The sequence below is a fragment of the Sorex fumeus genome, unplaced genomic scaffold (genome assembly GCF_029834395.1).
Source record: "Sorex fumeus unplaced genomic scaffold, SorFum_2.1 ptg000058l, whole genome shotgun sequence".
In the NCBI taxonomy this organism is placed as follows: domain Eukaryota; kingdom Metazoa; phylum Chordata; class Mammalia; order Eulipotyphla; family Soricidae; genus Sorex; species Sorex fumeus.
This window is the reverse complement of record NW_026606115.1, coordinates 5,813,693-5,840,384: the sequence shown is the minus strand read 5'-3', so window position 1 is coordinate 5,840,384 and position 26,692 is coordinate 5,813,693.

Here is a 26,692-nt window from a genome sequence, read left to right as displayed (position 1 = left end):
ATAATCCATCATATCAACAAAAGAAAAGATAAAAAGCATATGATTATATCAATAGATGCAGGGAAAACATTTGACAAGATCCAGCACCCCTTTATGATGAAAACCCTAGCCAAAATGGGTATAGAGGGGACCTTCTTCAACATAATTAAAGCCATCTACCACAAGCCTACAGCAAGCATCATCCTCAATGGGGAAAATATGAGAGCCTTCCCTCTAAGATGAGGGACGAGACAAGGATGCCCACTCTCTCCACTGCTGTTCAATATAGTACTGGAAGTACTTGCAATAGCGATTAGGCAAGAAAAAGATATTAAGGGCGTTCAGGTAGGAAAGGAAGAAATCAAGCTCTCACTACTCGCAGATGATATGATACTGTACTTAGAGAACCCAATAACCTCCACCAAAAAACTCCTAGAAACAATAGACTCGTATAGTAAAGTTGCAGGCTATAAAATCAATACCCAAAAGTCCATGGCTTTCCTATATGCAAACAGTGAGAGAGAAGAAAGCAACATGAAAAAAACAATCCCGTTCACGATTGTGCCCCAGAAAAACAAATACTTAGGAATCAGCTTAAGTAAGGAAGTAAAGTACCTGTACAAAGAAAAATACAAAATGCTACTTCAGGAAATAAAAGTGGACATGAGGAAATGGAAAGATATCCCCTGCTCATGGGTCGGGAGACTTAACATTGTCAAAATGGCAATACTACCAAAAGCATTGAATAAATTCAATGCAATCCCTATAAGGATACCCACGACATTCTTCAAAGAAATGGAGCAAACACGCCTGTAATTTATATGGAACAATAAGCCCCCACGAATAGCTAAAGCAATTCTTGGGGAAAAGAAAATGGGAGGAATCAACCTCCCGAACTTCAAACTGTACTACAAAGCAGTAATAATTAAAACAGCATGGTACTGGAACAAAGGCAGTACTGCAGACCAATTGAACAGGGTTGAATACACTGAAATCTCCCCTCAATCATATGATCATCTAATCTTTGATAAAGGTGCAAGAAATGTGAAGTGGAGTAAGGAAAGCCTCTTTAACAATTTGTGCTGGCATCACTGGACGGCTACATGCAAAAAAATGGGCTCAAAACTCTGCCTAACACCTTGTACAAAAGTAAGATCAAACTGGATTAAAGACCTCAACATCAGACCAGAAACCATAAGGTACATTGAAGACAAAGTTGGCAAAACCCTCCATGACATTGAAGCTAATGGTATTTTCAAAGATGCCACGCCACTGTCTGAGCAAGTGAAAACAGAAATAGATAAATGGGACTATCTTAAACTAAGAAGCTTCTGCACCTCCAAAGAAACAGTGACCAAAATACAAAGACAGTCTACAGAATGGGAAAGGATATTCGCCGAATACACATCTGACAAGGGGTTGATATCCAGGATATACAAAATACTGGTTAAAATCCACAAGAAGAAAACATCCAACCCATCCAAAAGTGGGGCAATGAAATGAACAGAAACTTTCTCAAAGAAATCCGAATGGCAAAAAAGCACATGAGAAAATGCTCTACATCATTAATCATCAGGGACATGCAGATCAAAACCACAATGAGATACCATCTCACACCTCAGAGACTGGCCCACATTCAAAAGAACAAAAGCAACCGATGCTGGCGCAGATGTGGTGAGAAAGGGACACTCCTTCACTCTTGGTGGGAATGTCGACTGGTTCAGCCCTTCTGGAAAACAGTATGGACGATTCTCAAAAAATTAGAAATTGAGCTCCCATTTGACCCAGCAATACCACTCCTGGGAATATATCCCAGAGAGGCAAAAATGTATAGTCGAAGTGACAGCTGCACTTGTTTGTTCATTGCAGCACTCTTTACAATAGCCAGAAACTGGAAGAAGCCTGAATGCCAAAGAACGTATGACTGGTTAAAGAAACTTTGGTACATCTACACAATGGAGTACTATGTAGCTCTTAGAAAAGATGAGGTCATGAAATTTACATACAAGTGGTACAACATGGAAAGTATCATGCTAAGCGAAATGAGTCAGAAAGAGAGGGATAGACATCGAAAGATTGCATTCATCTGGGGGATATAAAGTAACAAAATATGAGATTAATACCCAAGAATAGCTGAGATCAGCACCAGGAGGATTACTCCATAGCTTAGTGGCCAGTCGGGCATTCTAGAGGAAAGGGCAGCTCAGATAGAGAAGATAACACCAAATAAAGGGTGTTTGGCGGATCCTCCCAGGAGGGGAGATGCATGTCGAAAGTGGACTATGGACTGAACATGTTTGCCACCCAATGCCTCTTTTGCAGACCACAACACCCAAAAGGAGAGAGAGAATACAGGGGATTGCCCTGCCACAGAGGCAGTGGGGGATAGGGGGATGGGGGTGGGGGGATATTATCCATGGTGGTGGAAAATGGGCACTGGTGGAGGGGTGGGTATCTGATCATTGTATAATCAAACCCAAGCACAAAAAATTGTAAATCTACAACTGTACCTCATGGTGTTTCACTAATAAAAAAAATTTAAAAAAAATATCATTGACTCCTACATTGCAGTCAGAGAAGTGTTAGGGACAATGGCATTGAAAACTATCCTGGAATCCTCATATGAATCTCAAACAACTAGCCAGAATCAATAAAAATTTGGCTTGAATGGCTGCTGAATGGAAGGAATGCATCCCTCAGAGAGTTCCCTGAGGGTGTAGTGACTAGCAAAGATTCATTCCCAGACATCTACAGAGGAAAAGGGGAAATATTGTATCAGCCCACCATGTTTAATGAGTAACTATAATAACCCAGAGGGCTCAACTAGTACCAATCACCTCCATAAACTCTTAGTTAAGGACTTCAGAGATAACCATGTTGAAGTTGTTCAATGAGCTCAGAGAAACAATGATATCAGTACAAGAAATTATTAGGTCTGAAATGAAGAAGCTGCAATCAACATTAAGGATCTAAAGAGTTTGGGAGGTGAAATAAAACTTAATGCAAGGCCTCAGCATCAGAGTAACAGCAGCTCAGGATGAAATCAGTGATGAAATGGGATTCAGAAAACCTTTAGAAAACAACAAAATATGGAAAAGAAATGAACAATACATCAGAAATGAACAATACATCAGAAAACTATGATTTAGACCGAGAAGAATAAGTGTCTCTGAGGACTAGGAAGGAGAATTATAAGTAGAATGAATTGAGTAGTTCCCAGAGTTTAAGAGTGTATTAATCCAGATTCCAGAGGCCGGAAGGATCCCAGCCAAAGCAGACATAAATGAAAATAATCCAAGACACATTATAATCAGTATGATGGAAATCAGAGCTAAAACAATGAAAGTAACAAGATCAAATGAATAAAATTACATAAAAAAGAGTTTCCATTAGATTCATATCAGATTTCTCAGGTGAGACTCTACAGACCAGAATAAAAGGAGAAAATATAGTTTTTAAAAACCCTCAATTATATGAACACAACACCAAGAGTAACCCAAATAGCCCAACTAAGATTATCATTCAGATTTGGAGAAGCTTCACAATTCTTCATGAATAATCTACAGCTCAGGAACTTAATAGCTGTGAAACCAACTTTGAATAAAAGCACAGAAGAAGCTTCTTTAATACAATAAAAGTTCATTAACATGATTAACTTATACATAACAATGGTACTAAATTTCTTTATTTCAATAATCTCACCAATATCAATGCTAAACTAACAATCAAAAGACACAGAGTGATAGGATGAATCAGAAAGCTGAACTCAACTTTCTGCTATGTATAAGAGATATATGTTAAGTTAGGGAAACAGGCTCAAAATCAAGACCTGGAAAACAGTATTACAAACAATACTCTTAAAAAACGCTAGAGTGGCCCAGACTTGTATCAGACAATGTCGACTCCTGGTATAAAAATGATAGAAGGGACAGGGATGGTTATTTCTTAACTATAAAGATAAAAGTATATGGTGAAAAACTCACACTTCTAAACATTTAAGCATCTAATGATGGAACATCAAATACTTAAAACAACTGCATGAAAAAGAGTAATGCAATCAACACAAAAGTGCTTGGAGACTTTAACACTGCTGTATTCCCTTTGGATAAATCAACTAGGCAAATATTTAGCAAGAAAACACTAGCTTTATAAAAAGAAATGGGAGGTCGTGGCACTGCCCTCCTCTTTAGGTTCATCCGGTAGTATGTCCCTGTCCCACGCCCTGCATGCAACACTTTTCTACACCACACCCCCACCACCGGCAGCCAAAGGAGACTTTGGGGAACACATAGCGGAGTTCCGCTGGAATGCCCACCCACCTTATTGCAGAGCCGCCCACCTCCACAGGTTTATAGGTCAGCATGTACCAGGGACTGGCTGGGGGTATGGCTTCCACTGTAGGGGGCGTGGCTTCCACAAAACTGGACGTAGCCTTCTGTGAGGCCCAATTATATTTCTCACTCCCAGCACTCTCGACTCACATCCCAGACGTTATCACCTAATTTTGTGTAAAAAGTCCTGGCCGCCTCAACCACAATACGACAATAATCCACTGGCCTACTCCAATTCCAACAAAGGACCAGTACACAAAAAGCAGTACAAGCTCAGTATAAAAGAGCACCTCCTCCAACACTTCACTAGATGCCTAACATAAGCCACAGAATAATGCCTGAGAGGAAGGACATATTGTAGAAGGGGAGAAGGGTGACAACCATCGACCGACCTTATTCAGAATCCTTTTCTGCAATAAGAGGGAACGGTACTAGTTAACTTGAAAGTTTTACCTCTATACAACCACAACAGCATGAGGAAACAGCGCAAATCTCCATTACAAGGAGAGGATGAAGAAAAGAGTCCTGAATCCTCAACAAGTGTTACCCACAAATATGTTCTCTCTGATAAAGAATTCAGAGATGAAATGCTGAGGATGTTCAAGGAACTACTCAAAGAATCAATGGAGGAGACATCCGGAAAATTAAAGAAAGAAATGAAAAAAACAGTGGAACGGTTGGTCGAGAAAATACAGGAAGACGTGAGAGCAGAAATAAAAAAGCTACAAAAAGAAGTGTCACAAATAAAGGATTCGGTAGATGAAATTAAAAACTCAGTGGGTGCCCTCAGCAGTAGAATGACTACAGTTGAAGACAGGATCAGTGAACTTGAAGAAGAGCAACAGAAATGGTACAAGAAACAAAAAATTATGGGAAAAGATCTCAAAATAGCTCTAAGGTGAATCAGAGACCACAGGGGATGACGCCAAGAGGAACAACATTAGAATCACTGGAGTACCAGAAAGACAAGGAGGCAACCCCAATGAAAAAGCTACAGTAAAACAAATGATTGCTGAAAAGTTCCCAGAGTTATAGAATGCAGACTTCCAGATCCAAGGAGCCGGAAGGGTGCCAGCTAAAAGACACACTAATAAAAAAACACTCCAAGTCCTATCATAGTCAGAATGATGGATGCCATGGATAGAGACACAATACTGCAAGAAACAAGGTCTAAGAAGAAAATCACATACAAAGGAGCACCTCTTAGATTTACAGCAGACCTATCAGAGGAAACCCACAAAGCCCAAAGACAGTGGTGGGATATAGTGAAAAACCTCAATGAAATGAATGCCTCATCAAGAATACTTTATCCAGCTAAACTCTCACTCAAACTTGATGGAATGATACACTATTTTATAGATAAACAAAAATCAGGAACTTCATAGACTCAAAACAAAACCTGAAAGAAGGATTAAAGGGACCCCTGTAAGATAAGAAGGAAAACACTTATAAACACAACAAACCCCTACAGAAAGATGGCACAAACCCCATGAAAATAATCTCTTTCAATGTCAATGGACTAAATGTACCAATCTAGAGACACAGAATGGCAAAATGGATTCATAAACTGAAACCAACATTCTGCTGCCTACAAGAAACTCATCTGAACAGTCAGAGCAAACACAGACTAAAAGTTAATGGATGGAAAACAATCCTACAAGCAAAAAGCTCCCACCTCAAAAAAGGTGGGGTGGCCATACTAGTATCTGACAACATAAATTTCAGGTTGAAAAAGATTAGAAGGGACAGCAAAGGCCATTTTCTATTCATCAATGGCTATGTACAACAGGAAGAAATCACACTCTTAAATGTATACTCACCTAATGAGCGACCAGCTAAATACTTAAAACAACTGCTAATAGATTTTAAGGAGGACATTGCTAGCAACACAATAGTGGCTGGAGACTTCAACATCGCCTTATCACCATTCAATAGATCAACAAGAAGAAAACTCAGCAAGGAAACATTAGCTTTGTAGGAATACAAAGAAGAGAGAGTACTAATAGACCTATACAGGAATTTACACCCCAAAAAGAAAGAATACACATTCTTTTCCAGTGTACACGGAACATTTTTCAGAATAGACCATGTACTAGGCCACAAAACATACTTCAATAGAATCAGGAAGATAGAAATAGTATCAACAATCTTTTCAGAACCCCATTTGCTGAAGATAGAAGCAAATCATACAAAGAAAAAGAGAAACAAATCAAACACCTGGAAATTAAACAACTCAATATTGAACAACAAGTGGGTCAGGAAGGAAGTCATGGACGAAATAAAAAGATATTTTAAACAAATGAGAATGAAGACATGAGCTACCAGAAGCTATGGGACGCAGATAGAACCGTGTTAAGGGGAAATTTTATAGCATTGCAAGTATTCCTAAGGAAGGAAGAAAGGGCCTACATAGAAAACCTGACATCACAGCTCAAGATCTTAGAAAATGTCTAACAAAAGGAACGCAAATTTGGCCAAAGGAAAGAAATAATAAAACTTAGAGGAGAAATTAACAACATGAAAACCCAAAACACAATCTGAAAGGTCAATGAAACCAAGAGATGGTTCTTTGAGAAAATAAACAAGGTTGATAAACCACTAGCAAGACTCACAAAGAAAGAGAGAGAGAATCCTAATAAACTAAATCAGAAATGAAAAAGAGGACATCACCACAGAAACAAAGAAATTCAAAAGATCATCAGAGACTACTTTGAGAGTCCCACGAAACAAGAGAACCTAGAAGAAATGGATAAATTCCTGGATTCCTATATTCTCCCAAGATTGAACCAAGAAGACTTGGAGTATCTGAACAGACCCATTCAAATCAAGGAAATTGAAACTGTAATAAAAAGCCTTCCCAAAAATAAAAGTCCAAATTCAGATGGATTCACTAGTGAATTCTTACAAATATTTAAAGGACCTGGAGATCTTCGGCTGAGTCCTGGTCCTTTAAATATTTGTATTTGCCGAAGACCTCCAGGACCAGCCACCACCATGCTGAGACCACTCTCCGCACACCTGAAGATACCAGCAGAGGGACAAAGCCACGTGGGTTCCGGGGCCGAGATCTCCAAGCCTACTCGGATTGGAGTCGAGCATCCTCCACCCAGATCCTCCAAATTCCAGTAGGCGGGGGTCACAGCCACCAACTGGCCCCCTGGCCCCGTGTAATTCCATCAGTGGCCAAGACTCTGAGACTATAAAAACCAGCTCCCGGAACCGCGTGGCCGCAAATGCGGCCACGCGACATCTTATTATGACATCTCATTCCTACTTTGACAAACTGGCAGGCTACCGAATGTAGCCTGCCCACACGGCAGTGTCTGGCAAACTCCCCGTGGCGCACCCAATATGCCAAATACCAGTAACAATGATGGGTCTCATTCTCCTAAAGAGCCTTGAATATAACCTCAGGGCCAGGATGAAGGAGATGTTACTGGGGCCTGCTCGAGGCAATCGATGAATAACAGGATGATCTGTGATCTGTGATTTAAAGGACACCCATTGCCAGTTCTCTTCAAGCTTTTCCAGGAAATTGAAACAACAGGAACTCTCCCAGACAGCTTCTATGAGGCACATATCTCCCTAATACCAAAAGCAAACAAAGACAGCACCAACAAAGAAAACATTCGGCCAATATCCCTGATGAACACAGATGCAAAGATCCTCAACAAAATATTAGCAAATAGCACCCAAAAACTCATCAAAAAGATCATACACCACGACCAAGTGGGATTCATCCCAGGGATGCAAGAATGGCTTAACATTCAGAAATCAATCAAAATACATAAAACACCATATCAACAAAAGTAAAGATAAAAATCTTATGATCACATCAATCAATGCAGAGAAAGATTTTGACAAGATCTAGCACCCGTTTATGATGAAAATTCTCACCAAAATGGGTTGGAGGAACTTTACTCAAGATACTCAAAGCCATCTATGACAAACCATGTCAAACATTATCCTCAATGGGGAAAAACCAAGGGCCTTTCCTCTAAGATCAGGGACAAAACAAGGATGCCCACTATCACTACTTCTATTCAATATAGTACTGGAAGACAGGCGTTTTTTTGTGGCTATCTCTCTCTTTGGCATTCCTCTCATAATCATGGAGGTGCTGAACCAGTCGATCATATTCCTCCTCGTCAATGTTGTCAACGATGGCATCTTCCCATGTTGCACAATATTGCCAAAGAGCTCCCGGTTGGTGGTTGTTCTGGGAGTTCTCTTCTTTGCAGCCTTTTCTCCCCGTTCTGTGAAGTAGAATTTTAAACAAATGAGGCAGTGGTCTGATCCCATTTGGAATTTTGGGACAACAGCGACATCCCACAGGCAAAACCGTTGATTTAATATGATGTGGTCAATTTCATTGTGAAACTGTCCACCAGGAGACTCCCATGTCTAACGTTTAGATTTGGCCTTCTGGAACTGTGAGTTACCATGGATGGTCTTGGTCGACATGATGACCTCACACAGTCTCTAACCCTAGGCCATGGGTCCCCATGTGGAGTTCTTCAGTTGATGTTCTCGGTTCTATCTTGGCATTAAAATCACCAACAATGATCTTGTAGTAGGTTTGTCTTATTTATAGAACTTCTCCAGCTCCATATAGAACTTCTCAATTTCTCCTTCATCATAATTGGATGTCGGTGCATAGACAACAAAGGTAGAAACTGCTGACTGTGAGCCACATCTATTCAAGTATAATCATCCGATTCGGGTTGTTAGGCATTCGAATGAATCAAAGCTCATGGCCAGGTTTGTGTTGACAAAGGCACCGACTCCTCCTCCTACTCTTTTATCGCATGTTCCGAGGAACAGTACTTTTCCATTGTCAAAAATGGCATGATGTGATTGATGTCTTCTTGTCTTGGTCAGACCAATGATGTCATACTTGATCTTTCGTGCTTGTAGCATCAGGTCCTCGATGGATACATCTGATGCCAGCGTACTTACACTGAAAGTACAGACAATCATTTTTGTCTTTCTCATTTTGGAAGCCTAGTTCGGCCTTGAGATTTTATCAGCCTCTCCTTCCTCATCCTTCTCAATGCTGCTGTATTGTTGACTCCTTCAGGGTCAGAGGAATGAGACCCATTGTAATTACTGGTTTTGAAATATAGAATACACAACAGATAGCTTGCAAGGCTCTGCCGTGCGGGCGGAATACTCTCGGTAACTTGCTAGGCTCTCAAAGAGGGCTAAAGGATTTGGGAGCGACCTCTAATCACACTTGTAAGTGTTTCCATGGTTCAAACCATATTTGAACTCTATCAAATATGGTGTGTCAATACTCGTAGATGGGTATTAAGTGTGTCATGATGTGTTGTGCATCCGCAAAGCAGCCATGCAGTCCGGAAAGCGTCCAGGAGCGTGGTGGCAGCTGGGAAGTGGTAGCGGCTGGTGGCGCCTGTCTTCAAAAACCCTTGAGCTTATTCACCAATGTGGTTTGGCACATGCCTCATGCAACCACAAGTGAATGTCCGAGCTCACAAAGCAGTGCAGAGATGCAATAAAGGAATACCTCAAAGAGAGAAGAGCAGAAGTACTGGTAGATAGAGCAGAAGCTGGGAAAAGCATTCGTAAAGCCCGCCTGTCCTTCGCCAACTACAAGAACAAGACGACTGCCCTCTGACATCCTGATGGATCTGTCACATCTTCCAGAAGTGCAATGGAGAAGATTATCCATGACTTCTAATCAGATCTCTTTGATAGCCATGTCCACCTGCCCACATACCAAATTCCACAGGATGGATATGTCGTTCCAAAAGTTCTCCCTTCTGGAATCTGACATGCCATTTCGTTGGTAAAGAAATGAACAGCACCTAGCCCAGACAAGGTCAGACCTGAACAACTGAAGAACCTGCCATCAGTACTCATCAATACGCTGGCTCGGCTCTTCACATGCTCCTTGTCTGAGTGCAAGTTTCCGTCCCAATGGAAAACCAGCAGGGTACAAGAAGGGAGACACCCATGACATTGGCAGCTATCACTCAATCTGCCTATTTTCTGTCATCTACAAGCTGTTTACTCGAGTCAACCTGAATAGAATTGGCAGAACACTAGATGAAGGACAACCATACGAGGAAGCCAGTTTTCAAAAAGGATTCAGCATGATTGACCATATCTATACCATAACCAAGCTCACTGAGGTTTCTCAGGAGTTCAAGATGCCGCTCTGTATAATGTTCATTGACTTAAAGAAGGCCTTTGATTCTGTTGAGACAGAAGCAGTCATTGAAGCCCTAGCAAATCAGGCCATTCAACCTCAATACATCAGGATCCTCCTTGAGCTGTATTACAGATTTACTACCAGGATATCAACATTCTACAAAGAACTGATCATCTATGTCAAGAGAGGGTTTCTGCAGAATGATGCTACTTCTCCAAAACTCTTCAGTGCCACCCTTGAGAGCATCATGTGATGCCTGGAATGGGAAGGAATGGGAGTGAAGTGGTGGTGGTCGGCAACTACACCACCTCCGCTTTGCTGATGACATTGTTCTAATAACACCAAATATTAGCCAAGTGGCACAAATGCTGGCCAACTTCGACCATGAGTGTGAAAAGGTCCGACTACAGCTGAATCTCACGAAGACAAGGTTTATGAGAAACAGTGTTGTTCCTGATGTTCCAGTCACTCTCAATGGGACAAACATCTCTGAATGCAACAGTTATGTGTACCTAGGTTGAGAAGTCAACGTAAAGAATGACCTGGCACCTGACTTGTGCAGGAGGAAGAGAGAAGCTTGGAACGCCTTTAAGAGCATTGAAGAAATAGCTAAGAGGACAAAAAACCTCTGGCTCCAGACACATATCTTCAATTCCACTGTTCTTCCTGCATTAACATATGCCTCAGAGACCTGGGCCCTACGAAAACAGGATGAGAACGCTATTTGGGTCTCCCAAAGAGGAATTGAAAGAGCTATGCTTGGTGTATCACATGTCACTCAAATGAGAGAAAGAATTTGGAGTTCTGACCTCCATCGATGGTCAAGAATCAGGGACGCTGTCTCTTTGCTAAGGCGTCGAAAATCAGATGGGCTGGACACGTAATGAGATTGGAGATGACCACTGGACTAGAGCCTTTAACAATTGGATGCCAAGTGACATCAGAAGATCGCGTGGCCGCCCACCTTCCAGATGATCAGAATTCTTCGCCAAGACCCTGAATGATCAGTTTGAGGCTCTTCATTTTCCTAGAACGAACAGACGCCAATGGGCGACACTAGCACGTGACAGGGACAAAAGGAGACATGACTGGCATCTATTCGAGCAAATCCATGATTAAGTGGAAGTCAAGTGATTAAGTGATAGTACTGGAAGTATGTGCAATAGCGATTAGGCAAGAAAAAGACATTAAAGACATTCTGATAGGAAAGGAAGAAATCAAGCTCTCATTATTCACAGATGATATGATACTATATCTCGAGAATCCCAAATCTTTTACCAAGAAACTCCTAGAAACAATAGACTTGTATAGTAAAGTCGCAAGCAATAAAATTAATACCAAAAAATTCATGGCATTCCTATATGCAAATAATGAGACGGAGGAAAGTGACATGAAAATAAACAATCCTGTTCAGAATCATGCCCCAGAACATCAAATACCTAGAAATAAGCTTAACTAAAGAGGTAAAGAACCTCTACAATGATAACTACAAAATGCTACTCCATGAAATAAAATATAACACGAGGAAATGGAAACATATCCCCTGATGATGGATAGGAAGAATTAACATTGTCAAAATGGCAACACTCCCCAAAACATTATCCAGATTCAATGAGATACCTATAAGGATATCCATAACATTTTTCAAAGAAATAGATCAAGCACTCCTGAGTTCATATGGTAAAACAATCGCCCACAAGTAGCTAAAGCAATTCTTGGGAAAAGACATGGGGAACCATTACCCTCCCCAACCTCAAACTCTACTACAAAGCGTTAATAATTAAAATAGCATGGTAATGAAACAAAGGCAGGGCCGCAGACCAATGAAACAAGGTGCAATATGCTTACACACAATCCAAAATATATGAACATCTAATCTTTGATAAGGGAGCAAGAAATGTGAATTGGAGCAAGGAAAGACTCTTCAACAAATAGTGCTGGCATAACTGTACAACCACGTAGGGAAAAAATGGGCTTAGACCTTGCCCTAACACCATGCAAAAAAGTCAGATCAAAATGGATTAACAACATCCCAAAGCATTGTATAAATTCATTGTGATCCCTATAATTATACCCATGACATTTTTCAAAGAAATGGAGCAAACAATCCTGAAATTTATATGGAAAAATAAGCCCACCGAATAGCTAAAGCAATTCTTGGGAAAACGAAAATGGGAGGAATCAACCTCCCTGATTTCAAACTCTACTACAAAGCAGTAACAATTAAAACAGCATTGTACTGAAACAAAGGCAGAGCTGCAGACCAATGGAACAGTGTTGACTATACTAATATCTCCCTCCAAACACATTATTATCTAATCTTTTACAAGGGAGCAAGATATGTGAAGTGGAGCAAAGAAAGCCTCTTTAACAAATTGTTCTGACAAAACTAGAAGGCTATGTGAAAAAAGTGGGCTCAGATCTCTACCTAACACCATGTACAAAAGTAAGATCAAAATGGATTAAAGACCTCAACATCAGACCGGAATCCATAAGATACATTGAAGACAAGGTTGGCAAATCCTCCATGACACTGAAGCTAATGGTATCTTCAAAGATGTCATGCCACTGGCCAAGCAAGTGAAAACAGAGATAGACAAATGGGACTATCTTAAACTAGAAGCTTCTGCACCTCAAAAGAAAGAGTGATCAAAATAAAAAGACAGTCTATAGAATGGTAAAGGATATTCGCCCAATACACATCTTACAAGGGGTTGATATCAAGGATATACAAAGTACTGATTGAATTCCACAAGAAGAAAACATGAAACCCTATCAAAAATAGGGCAACAAAATTAGCAGAAACTTTCTCAAAGAAGAAAACCAAATGGCTAAAAGATACATGAGTAAATGCTCTACATCATTAATCATTAGGGAAATGCAGATCAAAACCACAATGAGATATCATCTCACACCACAGAGACTGGCCTACTTACAAAGGAACAAAAGCAACTAATGTTGGCGCGGATATGGCGAGAAAGGAACCCTTTCTCCTTTTTCCTCCTGGTGGTGGGAATGTCGACTGGTTCAGCCCCTTTGGAAAACAGTACGGACGATTCTCAAAAAATTAGAAATTGAGCTCCCATTTGACCCAGCAATACCACTCCTGGGAATATATCCCAGAGAAGCAAAAAATTACAGTCGAAGTGACATCTGTACTTGTTTGTTCATTGCAGCACTGTTTACAACAGCCAGAATCAGGAAAAAACCTGAGTGCCTGAGAACAGATGACTGGTTAAAAAAAACTTTGGTACATCTACACAATGGAGTACTATGTAGCTGTAAGAAAATATTAAGTCATGAAATTTACATACAAGTGTTATTACATGAAAAGTATCATGCTAAGCAAAGTGAGTCAGAAAGTGTGGGAGAGACATAGAAAATTGCATTCCTCTGGGGAACATAAAGTAACAAAATAGTAGACTAACACCCAGGAATAGCCGAGATAAGTGCCAGGAGTTTCACTCCATGGCTTGGAAGCTAGGCACACACACTGGGGGAGCTCAGATAGAGAAGGGAGCACCAAATAAAGGGTTTTGGGAGGATCCTCCCAGGAGGGGAGATGCACCCTGAAAGTAGACTATAGACCGAACATGATTTCTCCTCAATTCCTCTTTTGAAAGCCACAGCACCCAAAAGGAGAGAGAGAGCAAAAGAAAATGCCCTGCCACAGAAGGCAGTGTGGGATGGGGGAATGGGGGGTGGGAGGGATACTGGGATCCGTGGTTGTGAAAAATGGCACTCATGGAGCGATGGGTACTCAATTATTGTATAATTGAAATCCAAAAATTTGTAAGTCTACAACTGTACCTCATGGTGTCTAAGAAAAATTAAAATAAATTAAAAAATAAGAGAGATTTCTTAATCATTCCAAATTGTGGACGTTTTAGATTTCTTTGCTCTTTGACATAAAATATGGGTCAAGCTACATGTGAGCACTGTGATAGAGACTCTGATATGTAGGGTGGGTCAAAGGAATAGCTAACTTTTAGGAGAAAGAAGGGAGATTAAGAAGTGAACCATACATTTTTCTAACTCCATGATTTTTTTCTAGTTCTGTTAAAATTTTTTCAAAACAAAATTATGATACAAATTATCCCAAGATGAATCATAAGTGACTATTCATGGTACACACACATATATGTATATGTGTGTATATGTGTATCACACATACACTTCAATTTTAATGATGACTTATACTCTTTTTAGGCACCTGTCAACTATCTAGAGTTATTGTGATATATGTATATATACTTATATTTATAATTTATTACACATGTTATCTGATAATTCACTTTTAATAAATATAAACTATATAATTAAATATGATATATGATATTATTTTTATATAATTATATATGTGTCATTTAAACTAGATAGTTCTGAGTTGATTGTAAATCTAGTGTGGACTATAAGAAAACATCTTAGTTGTAATAAGGGTCTGGAGGACTGAATCACAGTTGGAAGCTTGCCAAAAGTAAGGGGGGGTTGCAGTTAATATATAGAGAGGACCATTATGACAATGGTAGTTTGGAATGATCATTCTGTTCAAGAATAGAATGATGAAAGTAGGGACATACATGACATGATAAACTTTATCTGTACTTCAAACAATAATGCCAAAAAGAAAAGGGAAAGGGAGAAAGAGAGAGAGAGAGAGAGAGAGAGAGAGAGAGAGAGAGAGAGAGAGAGAGAGAGAGAGAACAATACTGGTGAAGGTGTAGGAATGAGAACTGAACATTTTATGACTAAAAGCCAATCATGAACAATGTGCAAATCTGCATCTCATGGTGATTTTATAAAATAGAGAGAATTTCTTAGTTGAATTGTATTTTCTATCTATATGTTTTCCCATTTATTCACTCCCCATTCTAAAATACACACCCACTACAGACATTTTCTGTGTCTTGTTTTCAGACTCTGAAATTACTACTTTTATGAACTAATCTATTCCTGTAAAATACATGTTCTCTTTTCTTTACTTCCTTATTCAAATTCTACAAGTTATTTAATGTTCAGATCATCTTGTTTTGCTTTGTTTTTGAGATGGGCATAGTTTTTTAGGTAGTAAAGGACTTCCGTGTTCTATGTAGAACTAACTTGTGTTAAATCTTTCAAATATTCACATAACTCATATACTTGGTGATCAATTTATATGTTTTCCATATGTATGGCCATCTGGATTTTCAAAAACAATATAAATTTCAAATATCTTATCCAATTTTCTCTACAAATAATTTACTTTTGTTAGATTACATGTTCCTTCTAGAAGCTGGGAAAATAATGTTAATGCACTAATTAATATCCTAGAATACCTATGTTCTGCCTCTCTGCATGAAAACAAATATCTACCAAATTGCTAATAAATATCTTGTCTCTTTTTATTTGTTCCCATATTGAAACGTTGTATGACTGAAACACAATCATGAACAACTTTGCAACTGTATATCACAGTTATCCAAAAAATATTAAAATAAAGTATGCTAAAATGTGAAAAAAGGTATTCAGCTGACCTTGAACATAAAAATCTACTGTGCTTTCAATAAAATTTTTTAAAAAAGAAAAAAATCAAAAATCTTAAACACAGGGAAGAAATATTGTAGTTGGTGGTAATTTACTTGTTTTTGGTTTTGTTTTGATTTTGTTTTTGTGCTTCACCTTGTGTTGCTCAAGGAGGTATTCAAGGAACTATATGCAATGCCAAGGATCAAAACTGGGTCAGCAGCTGGCAAGGAGAGTACTTTATCTCCTATAGTATTGCTCTAGCCCAATTTGTCACAGATTAGATGGAACTGTAGGATAGCATATTAAACGAAATAAGTTTTAGAAAGGACAAATCTCAGATGATCTCATTAAATTAAGAAACAAAAGAAGGGAATAGACAGTATCAAATAATCACACATCTGAGGCTGAAGACATAGTACAGACATGCCTTGCCTTGGTAAATCCAGCTTTGATCTCTGGTATCCCATATGATCCCCCAAGAACTGCCAGGAGTAATTTCTGAGTGCAAAAGAGAAGTGATCCCTAAGCATCACTGGTGTGACGCCAAAACCAAGCCAAACAAACAAACAAAAAAAAAAACAATGACAATCCCTTAGACTTAGGCTGGAAAACTGAGATTAGCAAACCGTGCATCGATGGGATAAAGGTAATGAAGAGGCAGACAAGAAGTAGCAAGGGACAGTGGTGGAGGGTCTTAAAAACTTTGGTGCTGGGTTCTGGGATGCAATGAGTACATAAAAACTGTAAACTTATCAATATTGTAACCAGGCTACCTAAACTGTAATTTCAAACAATTCTATCTAAATTTCAATTATAATAAATAGCAAATAATATAATTTAACTTTCATACTCACATAGAACATTTTATATGGTCTGTTGACAGATGAAATTAACTTATTAGAGAGGCCTGAGAAATAGGTAGGGCTAGGTATGGCTGTACTATCATATGGTCCACTGAGCCCCATTAAGAGGGATCCCTGGGCATAGAGCCAGGAGTCAGCTCTAGTACTGCAAGATGTCACCCTCCCATATCACCCTAATTCATTTCAGTGTGTTTATTGATATAAATTAAATTGGGCACTTGCATAGTGAAAAAAAATGGTATAATCGTAGTCTTTAAAAGTTATCAGCAGTATGTCTATTTTTTAACATGAAAGTACAATTTTTAACTCAAAGGTACTATTCTAAATTAAAATTTATGTTATATAAGTAAGAGAAAGATAGTTAAGTGAAGTATTAATAATTGCATAATTTATTTTCCATTGCAGTTTTGAATTTTAGAATAACAAAGTAAAATGAAATTTAATCATTTCACATTACATGACTGAAACTCAACCATGAAAAACTTTGTATGTCATTCAATTATTTATTTTTTCTAAAACAAATGCATAAAATTTAATCATTTTATATAAATTTTATTATAATCACATCAGTGATATTTAATAGAAAGACAAAAAATGTAAAGAGGCATTTTATTTAATATCCCTGTCTCAGTTTTCTCATCTGTTGAATGTGAATATCCTTTTATTAGGGAGGTTGTTGGATTACATAGACTATAAAGTGCTTAGAGTAGTCCCTAGCATTTAGAAAGTTTGCCAAATGATGATGATTATCTGCCAATGTAAAGAGTATTACAAATTTATCAAATTCCTTTAAATCCTTTCATTAGATTGGAATACTTTAATATTCATAAAATACCCAATCTCCTTAGAGAAACTTTAGTCTCCATGCATGTAGGTTGGATTTCAGTAGCATAATGCCATGACTACATCATGATTTCTGAGAATAATATTTGAATTCTGATAATAAAATCTTACATTTTCCAGCTCATTCCTTTCCATTGCACTTGTTTTTTGAGATTATTGGTATTTTATGCAGAATGACTGCTTAAAATTATTTTAGTTCATAACCTTTGATCTCAGTTTTCCTTCTACAAGATAATATTCCATAATAAATCCCTAAAGAAATCACTATTATTTCTTGTCATCTTGTCCTTTCTATACGACAAATCACCAACTTTAGAACAATCTTAGTATTCTTCTGTTCCTATATTGGAGTTTCAGTTTTAATGGCTGTGAAAATGTTCAGATTAGTTTTTCTTGAAACATATTTTGCAGTAATAGCTAAGAATTCAGAATCAATCAACTGACCCTTGCATTCAACCACTAAATTTCGAAGGAACAACATGTATTACTACTTCATTTCTCTTGTTCTAAAAGGATTTGTATTCCTTTTCTTCTGATTTTTCTTCAGAACATGTACGAGTTGATTTGCTTTTATGATTTTGATAATTATTTCCCTGATCTTATAAGAGTGATAGCACATCGGTAGGGCATTTGCCTTGCATGTGGTTGGCCGGGCCTACCCAAGTTTGATTCCTCTGCCCCTCTCAGAGAGCCCAGCAAGCTACTGAGAGTATCTCGCCTTCACGGCAAAGTCTGGCAAGCTACCTGTGGTGTATTTGATATGCCAAACACAGTAACAAGTCTCACAATGGAGACGTTACTGGGCTCACTCGAGCAAATTGATGAACAACGGGAGGACAGTGCTATCCTAGATGTAAATTATTTCTCAGATATGTATTTTGAAAGTAATTTATCTGTCCAAATTTGCCTTTTAATAATCCAGCAAATTCTTTTAAAGAACAACAGTTTTTGATTTTGATTATGTCAAATTTATGTTTTATTTTATGAATTAAAATTATTTTCTTTCAAAAATTTCTGCATTGTGTTAGATCATGGTGATATACCCTTATGTTTTTTTATCCTAATGAATTGCAGTTTTAGGCTTTCACTTTAATAATTCTATTGCTTATACAGGGGGTTACGATGTATCCAACTATAACTGGACATGTCTTTATTTTTCCGTGTAATTCCATTATTTTTTCCTGATATAGATTGAGTATCTGTTCTTTGATGTTTTGTGCATATATATTTAATCACCTATGACTTTAATAATTTTCTTTCTATGAAATTATTCTTTTCTGATATTTTGGCATTCCTACTTTTTAAATTTATATCATCAGCAAAGATTTGGAGCATATTTTCTCTGCCTTTAATTTATATAATCAGACTACTCATTTTTATTTAAAAATTTATTTTCTGAAAAATTTTTCACTATTTGACAATTCTCTGTTTCTACGTTTGTTTGTTTTCCTGTGCATTTTTGGGAAATTTTTGTTCAGTATTGTATCTTAACATATTTAGAGTGTCCAGGAGAATGATTTACTTTGTGCAATTTCCTTATTGGCTTCTATAGGAATTTTAATATACATATATGTATTATATATATATATTGTTTAGCCGATCCACTAGTACCAATATTTCAGTATTCAAGTGAGTTTTGAAACCTATATTAATTTATATTTCTGACTTTAAAATATTTTTGTTATATCAGATGATTTTTTTTGTTTTAGTATCCTATGTAGTTTAAAATTTTTAAAGAATAGTCTATAAGTTTGTATGTTTTTATGTTTCCTTCCTTACTGATGCTCCAATTTCCTTTTTGTATTGTATTACTTCTACTTAAAATTCTTTCTCAGTCATTCCCTAAAGAGATATCTAGTATTGACAAACTCTTTTACTTTTTCTTTGTCTGAGAATGTCTTTATTTTCTCTTCATTACTTAATGATAATTTTGTCATATAAAGAATATATTGTGGGCCATACAAGGCCATACTCAGGAGTTATTGTTGTATCACAGCTTGGGAATTGCTCATAATGACTGTTAGCCAAAATGTAAAACCAAAGTTATAAAATTATTAGAAGGCAACATAAGAAAAACTCTGGGTGACAGGAGATAATTCAAAGGTTTCAGGCACATGTTTTCTATGCCAAAACTTGAGTTTGATCACCAGCATCACATGGTCTCCTGAGCACCACTGGGGGCACTCTTTAGCACTGAAGTACTCAGTGTGACCGGAAACAAAGAGAAAGAATCTAGTCAATCTTGAATTTAGACAACTTTGAATCTTTTAACTGAAATATCAAAGTCAATATCCATGAATCAAATTGTTGATAAACTGGATTTTACAAACATTGTTTCTCAATGAGAAAGGCATTGTCAAGAAAATGAAGAGAACTAAAAGAGAATTCTCCTTATACTATCAGGACAATGAAAAGTATTACATAAATACTTTACCATGTTGTCTGATAAATTCATCTTTAAAGTTCAAGACAGAATGAAAAGTCTCACAAAATGAATTTTTGTGGCTCCTGATCAGTAGTTTTTTCTCATTATTGTATTTTTCTCATCTAATTATATATTATTCAGTTCTTCAAAAATATGTCATATTTTATTTATTAATTTAAATACTTTTACTTAAGCTCTACAATTTACAAAGTTGTTTGAAAATCCAAAACATGCAACAATATACTCTTAAAGGTCAATAACTAAAGAATGTCAATCTTAAATACTGTCAAACTTAAAAGACAGCTTACCAAAGAATATATTCAAGGTAAATATATACATAATAATAAACATATCTTTCTTTCAAACATTTAACACATTATATCCTTAACATTAGTAATGATAAAAATCAAATTAACAATAAGATATCTGCTCACCTATTAGAACACCCACAATATACTACACAGAAAACATCAAATGCTGCTAAATTTGTGGAATGATGTGAATTTTCATTCACTACTGTTGGGACTACAAAAAGCTATCATCTTGAATGGTACTAGCAGTTGAGTGAAACTAAGGAGCATTTAAGTACTACATAGTGAAATGTGTCAGAAAGAGAGGGACAAACAGAATGACTGCACACATTTGTGGAATGTAAAATAATATGATATGAGACTGACAGGGCTGGAGCTATAGCACAGCGGTAGGGCGTTTGCCTTGCACGCAGCCAACATGGCCGACCCGAGTTCTATTCCTCTGCCCCTCTCGGTGAGCCCAGCAAGCTACCGAGAGTATCTCGCCTGCATGGCAGAGCCTTGGCAAGCTACCTGTGATGTATTCGATATGCCAAACACAGTAACAACAAAGTCTCCAATGGAGACGTTACTGGGCCCGCTCGAGCAAATCGATGAACAATGGGAGGACAGTGACAGTGACAATGAGACTGACACCCAAGGACAGTAGACACAAGGGCCAGGAAGATTGCTCCATAGTTGGAAGCCTGTCTCATGAGCTGGGGAAGCTGGAATAGAGAAGTGATCACTAAGTCAATTATGGTTGGAAGAATCATTCAGGATGGGGGATGTGTGCTGAAAGTAGATAAAAGACCAAACATGATCGCCTCTCAGTATCTATATTGCAAACCATAATGCCCAAAATTAGAGAGAGAGAGAGAGTATGGGGGAAATTATCTGCCATCGATGCAGGGGGAGGAATGGAAAGGGGGGTATACTGGGGACATTGGTAGTGCAGAATGTGCACTGGTGGAGGGATGGTTATTCTATCATTATATGACTGAAACTCAAATATGAAAGTTTTGTAACTGTTTCTCACGGTGATTCAATTTTAAAAAAAGGAGAAAAACAGGTATGCCACAATTTTTTAATCAAGAAATAAAAGCAAGAGTATTTTGTTATTTTTTTAAAAAAGAATATGTGCCACTTAAGTTCAGTTTTGTTGTTTCTTTATTAACATCTTCAACATTTTGTCAACATTTCGTCTCTGAATTATTTATCGGGGGGATTGTTTCCTCCACCCAGATCCCCCATTTTCCAGTAGCTTGGCAGTCACACCCACAAACTGCCCCCAGTGCCATGTAACCTCATCAACGCCCAAGATCGAGAGACTATAAAACAAAGCTCCCAGAAGAGAGCAACAAAGAAACTCAATCACATGGCAGAGCCTGGCAAGCTACCCATGGCATATTCAATATGACAAAAACAGTAACAATAATGGGCCTCATTCCCCTGACCCTGAAAGAACCTCCAAAACCGCTGCATTAGAAAGAACAAGTAAGGAAAGACTGCTAAAATCTCAGGGTTGGTACGAATGGAGACATTAGTGGTGCCTGCTTGAGCAATTAGATGAACAATGCGAAGACAGTGATACAATGATACAGTGTTATGTGAAGAGATGCAAGAAGCCCTGGAAGCATCAAAGTGTTCTTTGAGTGGATGAACGTATAAATAATCCAGTATATTCAGACAATAGAATAATTCAATACTAACTTGGAATTAGATATTGGGGAGATAATAGTGGAGCAATGATTGACATATATAAGCTCTGGAGTTTCATACCCAGCACCACGTGGGTCCCCAAGTGCCACTTGATATGTGGCCTTGATGGCACCTATGTACTGCCCAAGTGGTCTTTGAGCACTGCCAAGCATAAATATTGAGCTGTCACTGTTCATATACACAGTCTCTATGTTTATAGGGACATCAGGTCTACACCACAGCAGGTCTACACCATATGGTTGCCAGCAGTAGTATGGTTAGTCCCTATAAAAACAAATAAAAGTAGATTAGTTTTTAAGTCATGAGACATGTGTAATTTTAAAATTAACATTGCTGAGTGAAAATAACCAGTCTGGAAGAGCTACAATAGCATTTCACTCTATGACACTATGGGAAAGGCAAAATTAGAGATATATTAAAAAGATCAGTGCTTGCTGGAGGGGAATAGAGAAGGATTAATAATAACACAGAACATAGAATTTTTAGGGCAGTAACAAGTCTGTATCATACTATAAAGGTAGATGCACATAATAAGAAAATATTTCCAAATTCACAGGATATTCACAAGTGTGACACTAATAGACATTATAGACACTAATAGACACTATAGACTCTGAATTATAACCATGTGACAACAAAAGTTTATTCTTTATAATAAATGTACTACTCTAGCAGAGAATGCTGAAAATGGATATAGATTATGTGAAGGCAAAAACAAAAGTCCTATAGGAATGTATCTAATTGTTGGTGTGTTTATTTTGCACTCATTATTTTACTGGTATATTATATAATATATGGCGAAAAAATACTTAACTCTATGCTTGACTCTGCCACTACTGCTTGGGGAATGAGAATGCTCTTATCAATCTCTGTTAAGGTAGATAACAGACAGAAAGCTCAACTACAACTGCTTTGGTCTGATGAAACAGCAGGGGAGTAGTACAAAACTTTCCTGTTGGTGTGTGACTCCTTATTAGAATTCAAAAATCCTGTCTATAATTAGACCATACATCTGGTCCTAGTGCTAGGAAGATATGGTGTTCTTATTTATTTTAAAAATTTGTTTAGGCACCATTCTTTGTTGTTTAAATAAGTTTCATGCATACAATGTTCTAACTCCAGTCCCACCATCATATCCACATCCCTCCACCAATGGCCCATTTCCCCCCTGCCCCAACCCTGTGTCCTTGATCAGTTTTAACTTTAATTATTCTTGTGTGGACCCCGTGTTTAAAGTAGTATTGACTCTAGTTTTTTCCCCAGAGCACTCTTTTGGCCTGTGCCAGTTGGCAGTCCCAAATTGCATTATTATGTTGCACGTTGTCTTTGATATGTGGGAGGCAACAAATAAATTTTGAGAACTCAACTATAATTCCATTCATCAAGTCCCAATGTCTTTTGGAAACTCACATTTTTTCCCATTTTTTAGAATCTCCCCATGCCTTTGAAAATGTGTTATCCCCAGGAAATTTTGGTTGTTCTTCCTTTGGGGGACACATCCAATGATGCTCAGGGCTTATTCCTGGCTCTGTGCTCAGGGATCACTCCTGGCAGGCTCCGGGGACTATTTGTGGTACTGAGGATAAAACCTGAGCCAGGCATGTGCAAGACAGGTATGTTACCCACTTTTCTAGAAGTATTGCTCTGACCGAACTTCCAGAAACTTTTAATAGAGGAAGGACATGGGAGGAACGGAAAATCTCTATTTTAATACAAATATTATTTTATTTGCAAACTACCTACTGAATGAATACAAATTAGAAATATCATATAGGATTCTAGGAAGAAATTCAAGAAGTCATGTCCAACCCCTCTTTTAAAAATTACAATATATTTAGCAAAGTAGGAAGGGTTTATTGCAGCCAATACAGACAGAAGGAACAGTCTAACTTAATATAAGTATCATTATGTAAAAGCAATTCCATAATAAAACATTGCTTATATTTTGAAAGGCAGTTATGTCTTACCCGTATGTATTAATTATTTGTTAACTTGTTTCTTGAAAGCAAATTGTGCCAGAATTGCAAGACAAAAATGTCTAGAAAAGATAAATATTTTCTTCACGTACCTTTCATTTATATTTTATGTTTTGGTTGAGGGATGCTTCCCATAGTTCTTGGGGACATCAGGGTTATACCTAATGATGGTTGGGTGGTCATGCATAACATCTGTGGGTATTAATATTTTATAAATAACTAATAAATTTCTATTAGCCTCCATAACACCCTTCCACTTTTTTCTTCCCATATTTCCTTCATTGTTTTCTATATTTCTTCAATAACAATTTTTGGAATTTACTTTATTGTTTGCCAACAATATTGTAGATACAATTATAAGACTTCTTTCTTGGAGAAAGAGAGATTATAAAAGTAAATAATTATTTATGATAACAAACAAAATTCTGTTTAATATGATGTAAGTGGCATAAATGAACACAAAGGAATGCACCTTTTTTCCCAAGAAAATCATGTGAGAAATGAAGTGATATATTTTAGCATCATCCCAAACTTATTTATAATTTCTCATTGTAATGCTTAATCTTGGTAGTATTGAAATATCCTTCTCAGTCCAGAGAAATAGTATAGCAAGCTTGGAAATTTTTCTGCATGTAGCCAACCTGGGTTCAAATACCGGCATCCTATAAAGTCCCCTGAGCACTGCCAGGATTGATTCCTGAGCAAAGAGCCAGGAGTAACCCCTCAGCATCTTGAATGTGAGCTAAACACTCACAAATATACATGTATATATACATACATACATACATACATACATACATATATACATACACACATATATCCTTCTCTAAATATTTGGTGTGAATTGTTCGGCTACTCCCGGGAGTAAAAATTTTCTTCTATTTGAGAATAACTAAAAAGAAAACAACAGATGTTGAATTATAGGAATAAAAATTTCAGATGGCTCATTTTCTTTGGAATTTGTGTAATTTTAGTACAGATCCATTTATTTAAATTACATTTTACAGATGGGCTGTCTAAGAAGATATTTCTCCTGGGAGTACAGCAAAGTAAAAAAAAGAAGGAAAATATGAGTTGTCTTCTCTTATGGTTCTTCGTGCCTTTGGGCAAGAACACCCTCACGAATAGATTGTTTTCTCTAGCCTACATTTCTACCAAATATTGTGAGCCATTATCTCTATACTGAAAGAACACATCCTGCCTCCCTCATAGCCAGGAAAATAAAATTCTCTCTACTTCAGCGATTAACTTTCCTTCAAAGCAGGGTCTTCCACTGTGCATCCTATATAGGAGCTCCTCTTTCCATGACAGTACAGACCATGTCAGGAAAAAAAATCCTACATGACTTCTCTACCAAAAGGTTATTCTAATTTTGCCCATTTTCTTTAAATAATAACCTGTAAATTATCTTTATAAATTATCTTTATAATAATAACCTGTAAATTATCTTTAACATAAAATTATTATAGAACAAGACAGAGTCTCCTACCCTATGCCTGACTGTCTCCACCAGGGCCCAACAGCTGAAGACCACCGAGGCCCAGCCAAGGCCTTGCTGGGAGCACTCTCCACACACTTGGATGAGCCTCACACATAAAAGAACTGACAGAGGAACCCAGGTGTGTGGGACCCGGGGCTGAGATCTCCAAGCCTGTACAGTTTGGGACTGGACCTGCCAGTAACTAGACAGTTACACCCACCAACTGCCGTGTAACTCCAACAACGGCCAGGATCCAGAGATCATCACACTCAGCTCCTGGGAGAGAACAAGACAGAGTCTTCTACCCTATGCCTGACTGTCTCCACCAGGGCCCAACAGCTGAAGACCACCGAGGCCCAGCCAAGGCCTTGCTGGGAGCACTCTCCACACACTTGGATGAGCCTCACGCATAAAAGAACTGACAGAGGAACCCAGGTGTGTGGGACCTGGGGCTGAGATCTCCAAGCCTGTACAGTTTGGGACTGGACCTGCCAGTAACTAGACAGTTACACCCACCAACTGCCGTGTAACTCCAACAACGGCCAGGATCCAGAGATTATCACACTCAGCTCCCGGAAGCTTATCATTTTATCATCTTATCATCTCATTCCTAATTCGGTCAAACTGGCAGGCTACCAAATGTAACATGCCCACATGGCAGAGTCTGGCAAACTCCCCGTGGTATACCCAATATGTCAAATACCAGTAACAATGATGGGTCTCATTCTCCTAACCCTGAAAAAGCCTTGAATATGGCACTTTAAAAAAAAAAATCTCAGGGCTAGGACGAAGAAGACGTTACTGGCACCTGCTCGAGGCAATCGACGAACAACAGGGTGGTCGTGATCGAAAATTATTGCAGATAATTGTATAAATTCCAACCACAGTTAATCATTACTGTTTCCCCTTGTTCCTTTATTCCTTCATTTGTGTTATTTATCTGTTCCAATTTTGTTTCCTTTCTTGTAGTAACATTGGGACTCGTTAATTTTCTAGTTTCAAAATTGTAAGGTGAGGTTGTTTATCTTTTCATCCTTAATGAAATAATCCCATATTGCTATAAATTTTAGCATTAGTATGATTTTTTTCTGTGTTCCATAAGT